This window comes from Myotis brandtii, unplaced genomic scaffold (genome assembly GCF_000412655.1).
Source record: "Myotis brandtii unplaced genomic scaffold, ASM41265v1 scaffold148, whole genome shotgun sequence".
In the NCBI taxonomy this organism is placed as follows: domain Eukaryota; kingdom Metazoa; phylum Chordata; class Mammalia; order Chiroptera; family Vespertilionidae; genus Myotis; species Myotis brandtii.
Genome location: NW_005355347.1, coordinates 271,533 through 281,409, shown reverse-complemented (window position 1 = coordinate 281,409; position 9,877 = coordinate 271,533).

Sequence of the window (9,877 nt, the reverse complement as noted above, 5' to 3'; positions counted from 1 at the left end):
GGCCAGTACATTTTTTTTGTTTTTTTTTTTTTTTAATACTGCTTCAATTTCATTGGCTGTAATCTGTCTATTCAGATTTTTTTTTTTTAATTCTTCCTGATGTGGTTTTGGAAGATTGTGTTTTTCTAGGAGTCTGTCCATTTCATCCAGATTGTCCAGTTTATTGGCATATAGTTGTTCATAATATTTTCTTAAAATTCTTTGTATTTCTGTGATATCAGTTACTTTTCCTGCTTTGTTTCTGATTTTATTTATTTGAGTCCTCTCTCTTGATATTATCACACTGATTACTGTTGTTGTTATTTTAGTTTTTTTCTTTGCTTCTCATATTTAATGTCAATGATCTGTATCCACAGACAGTAATTTATTTTTTCATAATCTTTTATCTTCATTATTTATTTTTTAATTGAATTTATTAGGGTGACATTGGTTCACAAAACCATACAGGTTTCATGTATACAACTCAACAAAACATCATCTGCACACTGCATCGTGCCCCGCCGCTCAAAGCAAAGTCTCTTTTCATCCCCATTCTACCCTCCTTTGCCCACCTCCACCTACCATCTCCCATTCTACCCCCCTTTGCCCACCTCCACCTACCACCCACACCTTTTTCTCTCTGGCCATCACCACACTGTTGTCTATACCTATGGGATATTATATATATATATTTTTTTTTTTTCTTGTTTAATACCGCCACCTTTTTTCACTCAGCCTCCCTATCCCCATCCCCTCTGACAGCTGTCAGTCTGTTCCATGCATCCATATCTCTATTTTGTTTGTCAGTTTATTGTGTTCATTAGATTCCACATGTACATGAGATCATGTGATACTTGTCTTTCTCTGACTGGCTTATTTCACTTAGCGTAATTATCTCCAGGTCCATCCATGCTGTCATAAAGCATATTTCTATTGAATGAATTTCTCATTTTAGATATTCTACTTTTCATTTCTAGAATATTTGTTTACTTCAATATGACCATATTTCTCTTTAAATCTTTAAACATACTTATAACAGCTACTTTAATAACCTTGCCTATTATGATGCATCTGGACCACCTTGGGTTCTGTTCCTCTTGTCTCTTTTGTGTCCTTTGATGAGTCACATTTTCTTGTTTCTTTGTTAATTGGTAATATTTTCCAGCTTCTTCACATTTAAGAATTTTTAATTGAATGTTAGGCACTTTGAAGTTGTGTCATTTTCCATCATAGGATGTTAATTTTGTTTAATCAGTAATTGAGTTTCCAGTAGATATTTTTGTTCTATCAGGCTTCATTTTAATCTCAATGTTTGTTTATTTGTTCTGATTTGTACCCCAGTTCCTGAACTTAGTTCTAGGGTATGGTCCTTACTCCTAGGTGTATCCTTTCTGGGGCCTCAAGGCATGTCTGAGGCAACCAGAGTTATGTCTGAACTCTGGCTCAGCTGTGACTCTGAAGTCTTCTAGCCCTGCTTGACCGTGGAGCCTTCTCTCGGCTCTCAGGCCATGGTCTCCACTAGGCACTCTGCAGTCTTGCCCAGCCCATTCACAGCCAGCCCTCGCAACAGACCTGCCGGGAAACCTTCTGAGAACTTCTGGGCTCTCTGAGAAACTCCTTTTTCTTCAATACTCTGCCCCACAAATCCTGGCCTCTTCAGCGCAAGAGTCTCCCACATCCCTTGTTTATGCCTCCTCCACTCTTCCACTTAAGCTCCGCCTCCACCTCCCTACATAATGGCCACAAGTTGCTTCTAGATGGAAAACCAGGGTCACCTCATATGATTCCCTTTTCTTGAATATCACAGGCTTGTGCCTTTTCTTGGCTCAATACTTGAAAACATTTTTCTCATATGTTTTGTCTAGTTTTATAGCTATTTTCAGCAGGAGGATAAATCACAGTTACTCTGTGATGGCCATAAGCAGAAATCCTGGCTGATAATTTTCACATTTTGGTTCAAGGGCTCAATAAATTTTTTCCCCACCATGTTTACTTGTCTTTCAGTGCTGGCTCCTTGACCTTTGTTTTGGAAAGAAGTCACACTCTGGCTCACACATGAGCTCCTGGGAAGGTTGTCTTGTGGAAAGAACATGGGCTTTGGGAAAACCTGACTTCAAATCCTAGCTTAGTCATTTACAAGCTTATGACTCTAGACCCATTAACTAATCACTTTGAGTTCAAATATTCTCATCTAAAAATGGGGGCAGTTATAATAATATGCTAACATTTATAGATTGCTAATCTTATGTCACAGTTTTGTTTTGTTTTTAATGTTTTAAACTTGAAGGTTCTTTGTGAGAATAGACATAATGATATAATAGTGTTATAATCAAGTAGCCCTGGGGATTAGGAAGAGCTAAATAAGAGATTCTGGGACTTGGCTGAGGCCAACCTTTGCCTGAGTATTATCACTTGATGCTCAGTCTTGAGTCTGGTGGTACCACTGTGTTCCTACCATCACCCAGGAAGATCATAAGCCTCCTCCAAGTGTGTGGCTAAATGGCTCCGAGATGTGGGCAAACTACTGGGCTGTGGACATTACTTGCTAACTTTGTACACGGATATGTTGGTCATGGCATAAGATCCATTACAAGTTCTCAGTAATATTTTCAGAGTGAATAAATGTTTGAATAATTAAAAATTAATTAATGCTTTTCTGGGTCATTAAATTTTGTTTTCTTATTACGTAGCAAAGTAGAGAGCTGCAGCTTTCTTGATCAACATAGTTAAATAAACCATAAACCTTGTATCAGTCAGTACAGTCTAAGTTACATTTCAGTGACAAACAATACCTAAATTCCAGGGATTGAAATAAGTTGGTTTCCCAGGGTAAGGAATTATGCTCATTGTAGTGTCTCAGGATATAAGGTTATCAAGACTATTTTTCTGTATGTGCTTCATAAGCACTGAGACAGAGGAAAAGGAAGAGAGCATTCCTCTCCCTTAAGAGTTTTTGCACAGTCCTGGCTGGTGTGCTCAGTGGTTAGAGTGTCGGCTGATGCACTGCAGGGTCTCAAATTCGATTCCTAGTCAAGGGGACACACCTGGGTTGCAGGTTCCAGGGCCAGGATGTGGGAAGCAACCAATAGATGTAAGATCAATGTTTCTCTTTTTCTCTCTCTTCCCCCTTCCTTTTCTTCCTCCTCTCCACTCTCTCTAAAGAAAAAAAAATCTATGGAAAAATATCCTCAGGTGAGGATTAACATTTTATTGGCCAAACATCACTTAGCCACACATAAAATTAAGTGTGGGCAGGAAGCACATTTTAGCATATTTAACAGTGAGCGGCTGACATGTTTGTGAATGGCCTTCTTGACTATGCTTTCTCTGAGTTTCACCAAACCAGCCTTACCCATTTCAGCAACACATTTATTTGACAACATCTACCATTTAAAGCTGTTTTTTTGCCAAGGAATCATGATGCTTTAAATAATCTCTTGTATTTTGGACATATGGTCTAGGTTTTTACCTTAAAACTCTCATAACTATTAAAGATGTCATTATATCCAGAACCTATGTCCAGATAAATCGTTTCTAACAAAGACTTTTAAAACCAGGAAATTACATTTTAGCCAATGGAAAAAAATGTGACAAACATAAACAGTAAAAACTTTTGCCAGAAAATCAGGACTGTGTGCTTTACTTGGTTTCTAGTAACTTTTGAAACTACCTTGAATCAACTAGTTATTACAAAATTCCATATAAACCTTCATTTGTTTATGTATTAGTTCAAAAAACTTTTTCTGCCACCAATAATTGTCATCAAATTTTCTTTCATTGTCTTTGTGATAGAAGGACCACAGAAAAGTAAAAAATACTGATATATATGATGTAGTGTTCATACTTTAGTAAGCAAGTTTTCCATCAAAAAGAGCAGAGTAAACTACAAACCACACAGTGAGGATGAACTGATTTGAGGGTGTTTGGAAAATTAATATTGACTGTTGACTTCAGTGTACATATTTTAGTCAGACCTGTCCTCAAACACCCCAGATCCTGGTTTGAAGGACATGCCCCTCCTGGTGCTCCAGGAAATGTTGTTATTGTCAGTCTCCAGTCTCACCACACCAATTTTCAGCACTATTAATACAAGTTTATAGAGATTCATTACAGAGAAAAGTATGCAGTAGCCATGAACTCTATAATTATGTATCAAGGCCAAAGTCTACTCAACTTTCCATTCTCAATAGATTTATGCATATTTTCATAAGCTCTCAGACAGAAAAACTGGAGGGTCATTTTAGGATCTAAGGCCAGAGCTTCCATGCCTCTGGGGTGTTCATACCTGTTAGTAGCATTACTTCAAACCCCACAAAAATTTCTGTCTTTCTCCTTCTTTATAGTAATTTCATGAGTAAAAATGCTATTCCATGCCTGTAAATGCTCCCATCTTCCATACATGACAGCGATCCGTCTGCTTTCCTTCTGCCATTACTGCAACAGTCAGCACGTCATACACTTCTATGTTGTTGCTGGCTTTCCTTCATTTCTGTTGGAAAGGGAGGCTGCTTCTGAACTTGATACTTCCTCTTACTGTTGCTCCAACATCCTCACTTTGTGCATGTTCTCTTATGATAGGAACGCTAAGCTATACATCAATAATAATAAGAAACTAGAGATTGTCCTGGACAAAATGGCATAAACCTGTTTCTCCATGTTCCTCCCCACCAAGGACAACAATAAATCCTGAAAATAATGAAGCATCAACCAAAGGAAACTGAATGGTGGAAAGAGGAAGTCAAACTGTTCGATGGTCCAGGTTTGGAGCAGCAACATGGCAGCCTATTTTGCTCCTCCACCTGACACAAAAGAAGAAGGAGATCCCGACCTAGTGATCCTTAGCCCAAGCCGAGCAGCAGAAGGCAGCCCAGGTGGGCTTGTCTCCAAATGGGAGTCCCTCCAGCACTACACCAAGCAAGCCCTGCTGAAAAATGCCTGGGGGTGTAGTCTCTTTCCCTGATAGGCCCAAGACTTCCTTCCCCCAAGAAATCCCAGAAGGCCAGACAGCACTGGCAGAGAGATCTCAGCACAACATGCTCCCAGCTTCAGAAACCTTTGTGTCCCCTTGGGCTCAAGACTCCTCTGTTTTTTGTGAGAGACACTGGGTGGCAGGGTGTCATCAACAAAGAAATCTCTCCCAACAAGCTCCCAACCAGGAAGCACTCTGCACTCACTGCAGGCCAAGGAGATCTCACTAAAATGCTGTCCAGAGGCCTCCTTTCCCCACAGAGGCACCAGGGCCCAGCCTAGGAGGCTCCTTCTGTCCCCAGACACCACCAGCAGGACACGGAGGGAGCCCCAGAAAAATGGGATAAACCAAGTGAACCAAAATGATTCCATAAAGGCCCCAAAATTATATCATCACTGGTAGCCCAGATGATAAAAGTAGGGCAGATCTTTACCCTAAATAGGGTTAATGTGTGCTAAAATAAAATATTTAATTATATCATCACTGGTAGCCCAGATGATAAAAGTAGGCCAGACCTTTACGCTAAACCTAAACAGGGTTAATGTGTGCTAAAATAAAATATTTCAATAGAATCCAGAGTATTAGAGTAGCTAAATTGTTCAGGGTACAATCCAAGTCATCTAGCACAGCAAGAACCTGGAAAATTACAACTTGAAAAAGAAAAGACAATCCACTGAGCCAACACCAGGAGAAATGAAATGCTGGGGTTATCTGACAGGACTGTTAAGCAACCATCATATAGATCCATCTGCAATAAACTAGGAATTCCCTTGAAACAAATGAAATAATAGAACTTCTCAACAAAGCAATAGGACTCACTTAAAAGAACCAAATAAAAAATATGGAACTGAAAAATATAGTAACAAATTAAAAAACAATAACACTTGCTTGATGGGCTCAATGGTAGTATAGAGAGGATAGAATCAGTGAACGTGAGGAAAGCTGAATGAAATTTAATCAATCTCAACCAAAGAGATACAATAAACATGAAAAATGAATTAACAGAGTCTCAGAGACCTGTGAGACAAGATCCAATATTGTCCTCAATGAAGTCCCAGAAGAGAAAGATAGGTAGACTGAAAGAGTATTTGAAGAAATAATGGGTGAAAGCTCTCCAAATTAACACAGATTTAAAAAGCTGAGAAAACTCAGAAAAAAATAAACCCATTGATATCTATGCCAAGACAAACTATAACTAAATTTTTAAAAACTAAAGAAAAAAAACAAACATGAAATCAGCCAGAGAGAAACAGCACATTACTGATAGGGGACCGCCAATTTGATTAAAAGCAGAATTCTCATTTGGAAACGTGGAACTCAGAACAAAGTGGTACAAGAGATTTCCAAGTGCAGAAAGTGAATTCTATACCCAGGAAAACGAGCCTTTTGAAATAAAGGAGAAATAAAGATTTCTTTTACAAAGAAAAACTTAAAAGTGTCATCTGCAGACCTACCTGCCTTAAAAGCAAGGGTGAAGGAAATTATTTAAATGTAGAGTAAATTATTTTTTAAAAAAATGCATCTTAGAGCATCAGGAAGGTAGGACAACAGAAAGAGCCAAAATGTGGATACATACTGTAGATTATCCTCATAAACTTTATAAATCATATTTGATTATTGAAATAAAAGCTATAACATCATCTGATACTGACAACAGTGATATTTAAAAGTGGGAAAAGTAAAGGATTCTATTACAAGTAAGGTTTCAATGCTTCCTTTTAAAGTGGTAAAATATCAACACCAGTAGACTTTGATAAGACACATAAGTGCATATAATGTCCTCAGCAACCACAAGAAAACTATACTATATATAAATCAAAGAAGAATAATTAAAAATCTTCAAATATCCCACAAGAAGACAAGAAAAGAGAAATAGAGAAAATAGCCAGCTCTAAGACAGAGTAGAGCATTCTGAGAATCAAATCAATTATTTGCAATATGAGGAATCAAAAAACACCCAATCAGAACAACAACAACAAACATTCAAAAATATAAAGATAATATAAGGAGCCTCTGAGACAATTTCAAGCGTACCAACATTCAAATCATGGGGATGCCAGAGGAGAAGAGAGAGAGAGCAAGATATTGAAAATGTATTTGAAGAAATAATGACAGAAAAATCCCCATACTTGTTGAAAGAAATAGACATAAAACTATACAGAGATGCACTTGAAAACACTATATATAAATCAAAGCAGAATAATTAAAAATCTTCAAATATCCCACAAGAAGACAAGAAAAGAGAAATAGAGAAAATCAGCAGCTCTAAGACAGAGTAGAGCATTCTGAGAATCAAATCAATTATTTTCAATATGAGGAATAAAAAAACACCCAATCAGAACAACAACAACAACAAAAATCCAAAAATATAAAGATAATGTAAGGAGCCTCTGAGACAATTTCACGCGTACCAACATTCACATCACGGGGATGCCAGAGGAGAAGAGAGAGAGAGCAAGATATTGAAAATGTATTTGAAGAAATAATGACAGAAAAATTCCCGTACTTGTTGAAAGAAATAGACATACAAGTCTGTCCAGGAAGAGGAACCCAAAGGGGCTCACACCAAGATACATCATAATTAAAGTGCCAAAGGTTAAAGACAAAGAGAGAATCTTAAAAGCAAGAAGAGAAAAGCAGCTAGTTACCTACAAGGGAGCCCCCATAAGGCTGTCAGTTGACTTCTCAATAGGAACACTTCAGCTCAGAAAGGATTGGCATGAAACATCCAAACTAATAAAAAGCAAGAACCTAAAACCAAGACTGCTCTATCCCGCAAAGCTATCATTTAAAATTGAAGGTGAAATAAAGAGCTTCCCAGACGAAAGAAGGCTAAAGGAGTTTAGTACCACCAAACCAACATTGAAAAAAGAAAATCCTAAAAGGTCTGTTTTAAGAATAAGAAAAAAATATAGAGGGAAAGGTACATAGCATAAAGAAAAAATGATATTAAATAAGTACATATCAATAATAACCTTAAATATAAATAGAGTAAGTGCTCTAATAAAAAGACAAGGGGTAGCTGAGTGAATAAGAAAACATAAGCCATATATATGCTGTCTACAAGAGACCCACACCCTTCTTACCCTGTGGCTCAGGGTTCTGACAGATGTGAGGAGAGAACTAGACATACATCTATTATTTGATATGTTTCTTCACTATGGCCACTCAGGACCCTGGGGTTTTGTTCTGTGGCCTTACCTGTCTGCCCATGTAAATTGTCCAGTTCTCAGTTCAGGCCTTTTCATTATAACAATGAGGCAGTGAGACTAATTCCTGGACAGCCTTATCTCTGGATTCACAAAAGAACCAGCTAACCCCAGAATCTAGGCAGAGGCCAGACTCCACACTACCCTTGGTACACCCTGACATCTTAGTTTCTGGCCACATATGCACACTGTCTACACTTGTTAAGCTCTCCACCCCTTACTTTTATGGTTTTAATACTCTCAGCCTTGGAACAAAGACCTCTTTCAAGGCAGCCAAACCTAGGAAACTCAAAAAATATTTCTGGGGTCTCAGAGAACAAGGTGGGGTTGAGGCCCTGGAGGTTGACCCTGTATGTTTACACTGCAATAGGCACCAAGTCTGGGTTAGGCAGTGCTGGGAGCATCATTCGGGCTGACAGAGGCATCTATGACAGCATACGTCTGTCCTAGACCACCCCTGTGTGAACAGGGGTAGGCAGGTCTGTAGGGTTTGCTTCTAAATTCTGTGAGCTACCAAGACCTGGGAGAGTCTGAGACACTGGCCTCAGAATGGAAGTAGCCCTCCCCTGCTTCTGCTGGAGCAGCCTGGGAGCAGCGCCGGAGCCCAGCACACGGAGAGCACCATCGCGGGCGCCTCCTGGGTTCTGCAGACACTGTGAACTCCTCTCCTCCCTGGCTAGGGTGGCAGGTTGGCTTAGAGATTCAAGTTGTGAAGTAAAAGGCGAAGAAATCAGTTCCTGCTGCCTCTTCAGCTGGAGGTCCACATTTTCCTGGGGCCGCCTGGGGAGCTGGGTCCGGGAGACTGACACGTCATCACCCCACATTGATCACAGCTCCCCTGGTGGTAGGGGATCAGAAAGACCGGTCAGCACACTACCTCTCACCTGGGCCCCATGGGATCTTCTGGGGGCAGCAGGACAGTGGCTCTGATTCCCCTTCCATCCCCGTCACCCCTCCTCTCCCTTCCCCCCCACCCAAGCCTGGTCCCTTCTGGAAGGTGAGGAAAGTTTGACTTGAGCTTGTGGTGCTCCTAAGCTCCTTGCCCCCTTGTCCTGGAAAAGATGGCTTTCTCAGCTTGTTTTTCTTTTCCCTGTACCAACCAATGATCTTTCTTCATTAGGGCACAGCTTTGGGGCAACTTACCACATTTCATAGAAAAGCATATTCTGTAGTCAACGTGTTTTTGTTTGTTTGTGTTTTGGTTTTGGTCACTTTTTAATTGAATTTATTGGAGTGACATTGGTTAATGAAATTATAACATATCATGTATTTTGTGTTCACCACCCCAAGTAATGTCTCCTTCCTTCACGTTTATCGCTTTACCTGCTTTATCTCCCCCACCCCCTTCCCTCTGTCAGTCACCATACTGTTGTCTGTGTTGTTGGTTTTTTCTTTATTGATTAAGGTATTACATATGTGTCCTATTCCCCCATTGCTCCCCCACCCCAAACCCGTTCATGCCCTCACCCCCGTGGTGTCTGTGTACATTGGTTAGGCTCATATGCATCCGTACATGTCCTTTGGTTGATCTCTCCCTCTTACCCCCACCTTCCCCTATCTGCCCTCTGATGTTTGAGCATCTGATCCATGCTTCTTTGTCTCTGGATCTAATTTTGTTCATCAGCTCATGTTGTTCATTATAATCCACAAATGAGTGAGATCATGTGATATTTATCTTTCTCTGACTGGCTTATTTCGCTTAGCATAATGCTCTCCAGCT